The 10428-nt window shown below is 44.7% G+C and overlaps 1 protein-coding gene across 3 annotated transcripts in view; it reads right to left on the reverse strand.

The window, feature by feature from the left end:
• MLKL (mixed lineage kinase domain like pseudokinase) overlaps positions 1–9931 on the reverse strand; it is a 250379-nt gene extending 240448 nt beyond the window's left edge. Inside the window, exons 1-2 of one of the 3 annotated variants that reach the window (XM_069604131.1) lie at positions 9823–9931; positions 6883–7086 (exon numbers count right to left, since the gene is read on the reverse strand). The gene's annotated coding sequence lies outside the window, so the exon portion shown is untranslated. The remainder of the gene's footprint in view (positions 1–6882; positions 7087–9822) is intronic. The other 2 variants (XM_069604125.1, XM_069604116.1) reach the window with 2 other exon arrangements.
• Positions 9932–10428: the final 497 nt, after the last annotated feature.

Below are 10428 nucleotides of genomic sequence, written 5' to 3' on the forward strand. Positions count from 1 at the left end.
GCGTCGCATCTAGATAGGATTTTGAATGCTAGCATGCCCGCACTTAGATGAAACTTGGATGTTAGCATGTGCCACACTTAGAATTGTGAACAGTAGCCTGCGTCGCACCTAGATAGGATTTAGATTGAAGGATAGCATGCCCGCGCTTAGATGAAACTTGAATGTTAGCATGTGACATTTAGAATTGTGAACATTAGCCTGCGTCGCATCTAGATAGGATTTTGAATGTTAGCATGCCCACACCCAGATAGAATTGTGAACATCAGCCTGCGTCGCATCTAGATAGGATTTTGAATGTTAGCATGCCCACACCCAGATAGAATTGTGAACATTAGCCTGCGTCGCACCTAGATAGGATTTTGAATGTTAGCATGCCCACACCCAGATAGAATTGTGAACATTAGCCTGCGTCGCATCTAGATAGGATTTTGAATGCTAGCATGCCCGCACTTAGATGAAACTTGGATGTTAGCATGTGCCACACTTAGAATTGTGAACAGTAGCCTGCGTCACACCTAGATAGGATTTAGATTGAAGGATAGCATGCCCGCGCTTAGATGAAACTTGAATGTTAGCATGTGCCACATTTAGAATTGTGAACATTAGCCTGCGTCGCATCTAGATAGGATTTTGAATGTTAGCATGCCCACACCCAGATAGAATTGTGAACATCAGCCTGCGTCGCATCTAGATAGGATTTTGAATGTTAGCATGCCCACACCCAGATAGAATTGTGAACATCAGCCTGCGTCGCATCTAGATAGGATTTTGAATGTTAGCATGCCCACACCCAGATAGAATTGTGAACATCAGCCTGCGTCGCATCTAGATAGGATTTTGAATGTTAGCATGCCCACACCCAGATAGAATTGTGAACATTAGCCTGCGTCGCATCTAGATAGGATTTTGAATGCTAGCATGCCCGCACTTAGATGAAACTTGGATGTTAGCATGTGCCACACTTAGAATTGTGAACAGTAGCCTGCGTCGCACCTAGATAGGATTTAGATTGAAGGATAGCATGCCCGCGCTTAGATGAAACTTGAATGTTAGCATGTGCCACATTTAGAATTGTGAACATTAGCCTGCGTCGCATCTAGATAGGATTTTGAATGTTAGCATGCCCACACCCAGATAGAATTGTGAACATCAGCCTGCGTCGCATCTAGATAGGATTTTGAATGTTAGCATGCCCACACCCAGATAGAATTGTGAACATCAGCCTGCGTCGCATCTAGATAGGATTTTGAATGTTAGCATGCCCACACCCAGATAGAATTGTGAACATTAGCCTGCGTCGCATCTAGATAGGATTTTGAATGTTAGCATGCCCGCACTTAGATGAAACTTGGATGTTAGCATGTGCCACACTTAGAATTGTGAACAGTAGCCTGCGTCGCACCTAGATAGGATTTTGATTGAAGGATAGCATGCCCGCGCTTAAATGAAACTTGAATGTTAGCATGTGCCACATTTAGAATTGTGAACATTAGCCTGCGTCGCATCTAGATAGGATTTTGAATGTTAGCATGCCCACACCCAGATAAAATTGTGAACATCAGCCTGCGTCGCATCTAGATAGGATTTTGAATGTTAGCATGCCCACACCCAGATAGAATTGTGAACATCAGCCTGCGTCGCATCTAGATAGGATTTTGAATGTTAGCATGCCCACACCCAGATAGAATTGTGAACATTAGCCTGCGTCGCATCTAGATAGGATTTTGAATGCTAGCATGCCCGCGCTTAGATGAAACTTGGATGTTAGCATGTGCCACACTTAGAATTGTGAACAGTAGCCTGCGTCGCACCTAGATAGGATTTAGATTGAAGGATAGCATGCCCGCGCTTAGATGAAACTTGAATGTTAGCATGTGCCACATTTAGAATTGTGAACATTAGCCTGCGTCGCATCTAGATAGGAATTTGAATGTTAGCATGCCCACACCCAGATAGAATTGTGAACATCAGCCTGTGTCGCATCTAGATAGGATTTTGAATGTTAGCATGCCCACACCCAGATAGAATTGTGAACATCAGCCTGCGTCGCATCTAGATAGGATTTTGAATGTTAGCATGCCCACACCCAGATAGAATTGTGAACATTAGCCTGCGTCGCATCTCGATAGGATTTTGAATGCTAGCATGCCCGCACTTAGATAAAACTTGGATGTTAGCATGTGCCACACTTAGAATTGTGAACAGTAGCCTGCGTCGCACCTAGATAGGATTTAGATTGAAGGATAGCATGCCCGCGCTTAGATGAAACTTGAATGTTAGCATGTGACATTTAGAATTGTGAACATTAGCCTGCGTCGCATCTAGATAGGATTTTGAATGTTAGCATGCCCACACCCAGATAGAATTGTGAACATCAGCCTGCGTCGCATCTAGATAGGATTTTGAATGTTAGCATGCCCACACCCAGATAGAATTGTGAACATTAGCCTGCGTCGCACCTAGATAGGATTTTGAATGTTAGCATGCCCACACCCAGATAGAATTGTGAACATTAGCCTGCGTCGCATCTAGATAGGATTTTGAATGCTAGCATGCCCGCACTTAGATGAAACTTGGATGTTAGCATGTGCCACACTTAGAATTGTGAACAGTAGCCTGCGTCGCACCTAGATAGGATTTAGATTGAAGGATAGCATGCCCGCGCTTAGATGAAACTTGAATGTTAGCATGTGCCACATTTAGAATTGTGAACATTAGCCTGCGTCGCATCTAGATAGGATTTTGAATGTTAGCATGCCCACACCCAGATAGAATTGTGAACATCAGCCTGCGTCGCATCTAGATAGGATTTTGAATGTTAGCATGCCCACACCCAGATAGAATTGTGAACATCAGCCTGCGTCGCATCTAGATAGGATTTTGAATGTTAGCATGCCCACACCCAGATAGAATTGTGAACAGTAGCCTGCGTCACACCTAGATAGGATTTAGATTGAAGGATAGCATGCCCGCGCTTAGATGAAACTTGAATGTTAGCATGTGCCACATTTAGAATTGTGAACATTAGCCTGCGTCGCATCTAGATAGGATTTTGAATGTTAGCATGCCCACACCCAAATAGAATTGTGAACATTAGCCTGCGTCGCACCTAGATAGGATTTTGATTGAAGGATAGCATGCCCGCGCTTAGATGAAACTTGAATGTTAGCATGTGCCACATTTAGAATTGTGAACATTAGCCTGCATCGCATCTAGATGGGATTTTGAATGTTAGCATGCCAACACTTAGATAGAACTCTAAACATTAGCCTGAGCCGAATCTAGATTGTGAAGGTCAGCAAGTGCTACACTTAGACAAAACTGTGAATGTTAGCATGTGCCACACTTAGAATTGTTTACATTAGGCTGCTTCGCATCTATATAGGATTTTGAATGTTAGCATGCCCACACCCAGATAGAATTGTGAACATCAGCCTGCGTCGCATCTAGATAGGATTTTGAATGTTAGCATGCCCACACCCAGATAGAATTGTGAACATTAGCCTGCGTCGCATCTAGATAGGATTTTGAATGTTAGCATGCCCGCACTTAGATGAAACTTGGATGTTAGCATGTGCCACACTTAGAATTGTGAACAGTAGCCTGCGTCGCACCTAGATAGGATTTTGATTGAAGGATAGCATGCCCGCGCTTAGATGAAACTTGAATGTTAGCATGTGCCACATTTAGAATTGTGAACATTAGCCTGCGTCGCATCTAGATAGGATTTTGAATGTTAGCATGCCCACACCCAGATAGAATTGTGAACATCAGCCTACGTCGCATCTAGATAGGATTTTGAATGTTAGCATGCCCACACCCAGATAGAATTGTGAACATCAGCCTGCGTCGCATCTAGATAGGATTTTGAATGTTAGCATGCCCACACCCAGATAGAATTGTGAACATTAGCCTGCGTCGCATCTAGATAGGATTTTGAATGCTAGCATGCCCGCGCTTAGATGAAACTTGGATGTTAGCATGTGCCACATTTAGAATTGTGAACAGTAGCCTGCGTCGCACCTAGATAGGATTTAGATTGAAGGATAGCATGCCCGCGCTTAGATGAAACTTGAATGTTAGCATGTGCCACATTTAGAATTGTGAACATTAGCCTTCGTCGCATCTAGATAGGATTTTGAATGTTAGCATGCCCACACCCAGATAGAATTGTGAACATCAGCCTGCGTCGCATCTAGATAGGATTTTGAATGTTAGCATGCCCACACCCAGATAGAATTGTGAACATTAGCCTGCGTCGCACCTAGATAGGATTTTGAATGTTAGCATGCCCACACCCAGATAGAATTGTGAACATTAGCCTGCGTCGCATCTAGATAGGATTTTGAATGCTAGCATGCCCGCACTTAGATGAAACTTGGATGTTAGCATGTGCCACACTTAGAATTGTGAACAGTAGCCTGCGTCGCACCTAGATAGGATTTAGATTGAAGGATAGCATGCCCGCGCTTAGATGAAACTTGAATGTTAGCATGTGCCACATTTAGAATTGTGAACATTAGCCTGCGTCGCATCTAGATAGGATTTTGAATGTTAGCATGCCCACACCCAGATAGAATTGTGAACATCAGCCTGCGTCGCATCTAGATAGGATTTTGAATGTTAGCATGCCCACACCCAGATAGAATTGTGAACATCAGCCTGCGTCGCATCTAGATAGGATTTTGAATGTTAGCATGCCCACACCCAGATAGAATTGTGAACAGTAGCCTGCGTCGCACCTAGATAGGATTTAGATTGAAGGATAGCATGCCCGCGCTTAGATGAAACTTGAATGTTAGCATGTGCCACATTTAGAATTGTGAACATTAGCCTGCGTCGCATCTAGATAGGATTTTGAATGTTAGCATGCCCACACCCAAATAGAATTGTGAACATTAGCCTGCGTCGCACCTAGATAGGATTTTGATTGAAGGATAGCATGCCCGCGCTTAGATGAAACTTGAATGTTAACATGTGCCACATTTAGAATTGTGAACATTAGCCTGCGTCGCATCTAGATGGGATTTTGAATGTTAGCATGCCAACACTTAGATAGAACTCTAAACATTAGCCTGAGCCGAATCTAGATTGTGAAGGTCAGCAAGTGCTACACTTAGACAAAACTGTGAATGTTAGCATGCTAAAGGTCAGGTAACACACTAACCAATATAAGCTCAAACTCTCTGCATACTTATCTCACTCAAAAAACTCACACAACCATCTCTCGCACAACAACCCGCACGCACTTCACAACACTGCAACAACACATAAGCCGGACCAACAGCACACGCGGACTCACCCCGATCCAATACCCGCACCAAAGCTCAGCACCCGGTGTATACCGAGTTGAAGCTGCCAACAGAACACCACTCCTCTCACTATCCTACTCCCTCTTCACCTTACTAACCCATCACACCTTATCATTTACAGATCCGCCAGAGCGCCTGGGGACCAATTCCATTCATGACGGTGCGCGGTACAAATACCTTTAACATTTATAGCATTTTTTCATGTTACTCTCCAGAACGGATTATAAAAAGGCATGACTCCCAATTTCAAATGGCGAGTTGTGAAATGCATCATTTTAATCCCCACCGCCCCCCCACCAACAGCCTTTCTTTGTTCAGGCCCCGGGTTCAGGCTCTTCCGCTACACCGGACTTCTATACACATTGGCACGTTTTAGAAACGCCGGCGTGAGTTTGCAATATCGTTCCACTCTTTCTGGGGTTGAAAGCTCGATGAGAGCTTCTGCTTCAATGGATGCTTCGGCCCCGTGTTCTGAGGCTTGTCGTGGGATTTCGTAAGCCACCATGCTGCTGCTGCTTTATGCGTCGAATGTTGTTTTAATGTCTTCGGTGTTAACGGGGTGCTTAGCGCCAAACTCATTTTTCGGTGGGTGCCCGGGCACCAGAGCACCTACACTCCCCAGGGTTCGCGGTGGGGCTGCTGCTAGGCATGGGGGCTCTGCGAACAGCAACTGCCCCCCTGCATGCTACCTGCGCTTGAGGGCGGCGTCGTGACGGGCTGTTTGTTTCCTGCTGCGAGGCCTTTCTTCTTCACCAAACCCCCTTGCGAGGCCCTGCTGAATGTCCTCACCCCCCTGCGGTATTGCACACCAGTCCCCTCCCAGTCACCCCTTCCCCCGAGACCATTTTATCAGCTGAGAAATGGGAAGGTCTTTGATTAGTGATGTTTCATCATCGTAGTGAGCATTGTTTCTGACAAGACACTACTACATTTTAAAGTTTGGGTCTTAAGAGCTTTGACAGGTGCATGTTTCTTTTGAAAGGCCACCAAGTTCCAATTAGCTACCCAAATCTATGCCAAGTGTCGCACACAAAAATCCTTTTTAAACTGTCTCCCTAATTTTCGAGTGTGCTTATTTGAAACATACACAAAGGGCGTTGCATACACAACGAAGCAGCATGTCTGTGTCAAACAACGTCTAAACAGGTTGCCTTGCCCCAAAGCATCTTTTGCTATTTGTCTTCAAAGTATTTACCTACGGTTTGCTCCATACATGTGTTATGATGGCTCATTAGACCGTGTGCAAGTCAAGCCCAGCCCTCTCCCTAAAACAGAGTTTTCTCAAAATCCAAATAGATATTGCTACCAACTAGAGTTGATCAGATACTTGGTCAAGTACCTAAATGACAGGTCTCAAATCTCAAATCCTGGATTCACAACTAGAGTTGGAGTGCCTGAGGAAATCATTTGATCTCACTTTGCTTTATCTGACAAAATTAAAAGTCCCTTGACGCGATTCACTTCCAATTTGTACGCCATTAAAAAAGGCCTCACTCAATGTACAGCTTCCATTAAAACAGTTACTATTCATATATTGCACATCACAAAATGTATTTGTCTCTTGGCTTACCGGGACAGCTTCTTGCAATGTAAGTTCCTATGATCTCACTCGTATGTCAAAGGCTTGTGTCACTCCCTCTGTCCTTTTTTTGTGATGTCACAGTGATGGCAATGCATATGCGATTTGGTGCCCGCTCACATCTTTCACTGCACGGAGCCTCCCAAATCCTTGAACCGGCCTACAATTGAATTCCTGTCTCTCCAGTACCAAGGCCTACATAGAGCACAAAAAAGAGTGTTTTCCTATTAGGAAAGCTTCGTCCCCTGCACACTATCTAAAAGGCCAAAGCCTAATGGTGATTAGAGAATCGTTAAAGATGGAAAGTCTTTTAAAGGCATTTCAGATATATATTCAAAATTTCACTAAATAATTAAATTTTGACAACTTGAAGGATAAATTCAGTAACCAGCTGAGTCCTGACTTAGTTTCACCAGCCAGCTCTGGGCTCCACTGATTATGGCCAGTGCCGTATGCAACTTGCAGGCACTGGAGAATAATCTGGGGGGCCAGGGCAATAGAACACACCCTGCAAGCAAGGCTGCTTTGGGCAGCCTGTGCAGAAACAAGGAAGGCACCTTGGCACCTTCATCCCAGCCATGACACAACTTCAAACACTTACCACACAGGTAGGGTCAACAGCAGAGGGGCAGAAACAGGGACAGCCTTAGGACAGGAAGAGTAGGACAAAGGAGGCCACACCAAGGTGTGAATGGGCATCAGCGCCAGCCGGCCAGAGGAGCAGGAAGCCCATGGAAACAGATATAGCCCGCGGGCATTGGAAATAGAATAAAAGGAGGGAAGAAATCAGTTCTTCTTGGTACTTAGAATGGAGCATCAGCTGTCATCCTGCATACACAAGAGACACAAGAGACTCATTTTATTTCCCTATCCCACACACCCAAAAGGAGAAAAAAGGAATAACAGGGCATCGAACGGGGCCCACAAAGTCATGGGAAGAAGTTGATGCCACTGGCCCGGTGCCCAAAAGATAACAGTTGTTTATCATTGTGTGTTTTTTTGGATAAATAAATATACCAAAATGTGTTGTATGATTATACTTTTGCAATAAAAAAAACACGCCTTTTATTACCAACTATAAGACAATGCCTCAGGTCATCATTTGACACCACCAACCAGGGTAACAGGTCAGCCGGCTCTGGGCTCGACTGATTATATGGCATGCTCTGTAAGAATCGTTGGAATTGCTTGGAAAGAGCCCACGACACAGATGTGCCCAGGCCAAGGTATTTTTTTTCTTGTCTTTAGTTTATGTTTTTATACACGATAAACCTTTACAAATATTTTCCCAACATAGTAGTTTACAAAATTCATATAACAGCGCACAAGACTAAAGAATTAAAACGTCTTCAATAAATAAGTCCTTATATATTAAACCATTGTGCAAGATATGCAATTCATTTCAGCAGTGGTGGATATGGAAAGAAATGGGTGGGTGTCCCACAAGGGCCGGGTGGGGGCGGAGTTTGGGGGGGCAGTGGCCGATGAGACGGGGTTTAGGGGGGCAGAGCTGGCAGTTGACCTCCAATCAAAGGAAATGTCCAAAATAATAGTTTCAAACTGTGTTATTTCTTTCATGCTGCTTCTTTTCCAAACTATATATCAATTCCACTTTAAACTACTGCCATGGCACTGGTGATGAGTTACTTCACTATGCGGATAATAGTTTTGACCAGTGTTGCTGAGTAAATATTCTTTAAAATGCACAATTTGCATCCCATTTTATTTGAAAAAAAACTCCCCCTTGGGTAGTATTCAAACAGGGTGATTTCTGTTCACCATAAGCAACGTTTTCTTTTACTTGAACCACACCTGGCACAACACCTGCAGCTCCCATCTGAAAGCAGTTGGGTGGCTGCATCGTTAACAGGGGTTTTTTATTTATTCATGCAATTTTTGTCGGATATGCAATGTCTGTCGTTTGTCGGATACAGGTATCCGACAAACATGGCATAAATAAATAAATAATCCGGGTCCATGTATACAACAAACAATGCATAAATAAACCGGGTCATGCCTGAGGACCGGGTCGTGGCTGAGGACTGTAACTTCCTCTTGTGACCCCTTGCATGGGGTCACCAGAGGAAGTTAGTTTGCTCGCTGGTGCTCTCTTTTTCTTTCCTTTTTATTTTCCCCAGAGCTGAATCTGGCGGGATCCTGAGATCCGGCTACACATCTGGTGCAGGATCTGGCCCAATCGCCAGCGCTGCACTTCAGTGCAAGATGTAGACTGTGCAAACAGAGCTGAATGATTAAAAACCATTAAGCACTAGACAACTGCAACCTCAATAGGAAAAAACGTTGGCAGACAATAATACCAAGCAGGCGGGCCCATACTCATACTTCATAGTGAACAGTGTCACAAGAAAATACTTTCATGCAAGTATGGGTTCTTCCTGAGACAAAACCAATCAGCTGAAGATTTTGAGACAAAACCAATCAGCTGAAGATTTTAGTTATTTAAGTCAAGGTATTTATAAACCAAGCACTCCATGAAAATAGGTCTTTGAGACGTCACTGGGTAAAGGATGTGTCAGGGATTATGCTTTAAATTTAGTGCTCGCATTAGTCACCGGATAATGAAATCATGATTTTACCCCGGGATAGCAAAAGTTTTTTTTTTCTTTTCCTTGTTAGTAACAAGTCAACAGTTTTAGCACGCGAGTAAGTAAACTTTCCCTACCCGAGGAGGCGCCCTCCCCGACACTGTAGCAGACCCCCAATCCCACCCGGCGTCACGTCATCCCGTCACTGCGTAGGCGAGAAGTGAGTCTACCACTGCATTCGCTGTATGTCTAGACAGCCTCGGAGTTTACAAAGACGTCCTCCAGTGAGAACGGCTTACACCCATGTGGGAAGCTGCCCACTGCAGCCCTATCCCGTCCCGCTTCCCCCCGCCCAATACACCCGGTTGCTCCGGCCCCAATTTACCTGACCTCGGTGACCTGCTGGGGACACGATTCAGCTCTCTTGCTGCACGCGACCTTCGTGCTTTGTGTTCCCAGACTCTGACTCCTACCCTGTCGTCTTTCAGCCCCGCCTCTGCTTGATGCTTGACGTTTTTCTGAACTATTTTGAATAGGATTGCGCAATAGTTGTTCCTTCCCCTTTCGGCTGCTGCTTGCCATGTGTTTACTTCCGTGGCTGCAGCGGGAGGGAGAGGCCGAGCCTCACGGAAGCTCCCAGCTTTTAAAAGTTGGAGCGAGGGTCCTGGTGGCACTCTCCAACTCTTCCCACTGTGCTTGGAGCCCTCGAATATTTTTGGCAAACATTGCTCCATGTAATATGGTAGCGTCTGTTAGCAAGGGGAACATAGTGCAACATTTCTACTATTTACCAGAAGGGAAGGTAAATAATGAAACATTACTACTATTTACCAGGGCAGAGCTCATTGTGCACATTCTCGAATTTGCCAACACGCCATGGAAGCAGTGGTGAGAGCAGGGGACGGACTGGGAACCAAAAGAGGCCCTGGAATATATTTTCAAAGTGGCCCCATTTTACGCGAACATAGCATCTAACTGTGTGTGTTGCATG

The sequence above is a fragment of the Ambystoma mexicanum genome, chromosome 1p (assembly GCF_040938575.1).
Source record: "Ambystoma mexicanum isolate Mex_15411 chromosome 1p, UKY_AmexF1_1, whole genome shotgun sequence".
NCBI lineage: Eukaryota > Metazoa > Chordata > Amphibia > Caudata > Ambystomatidae > Ambystoma > Ambystoma mexicanum.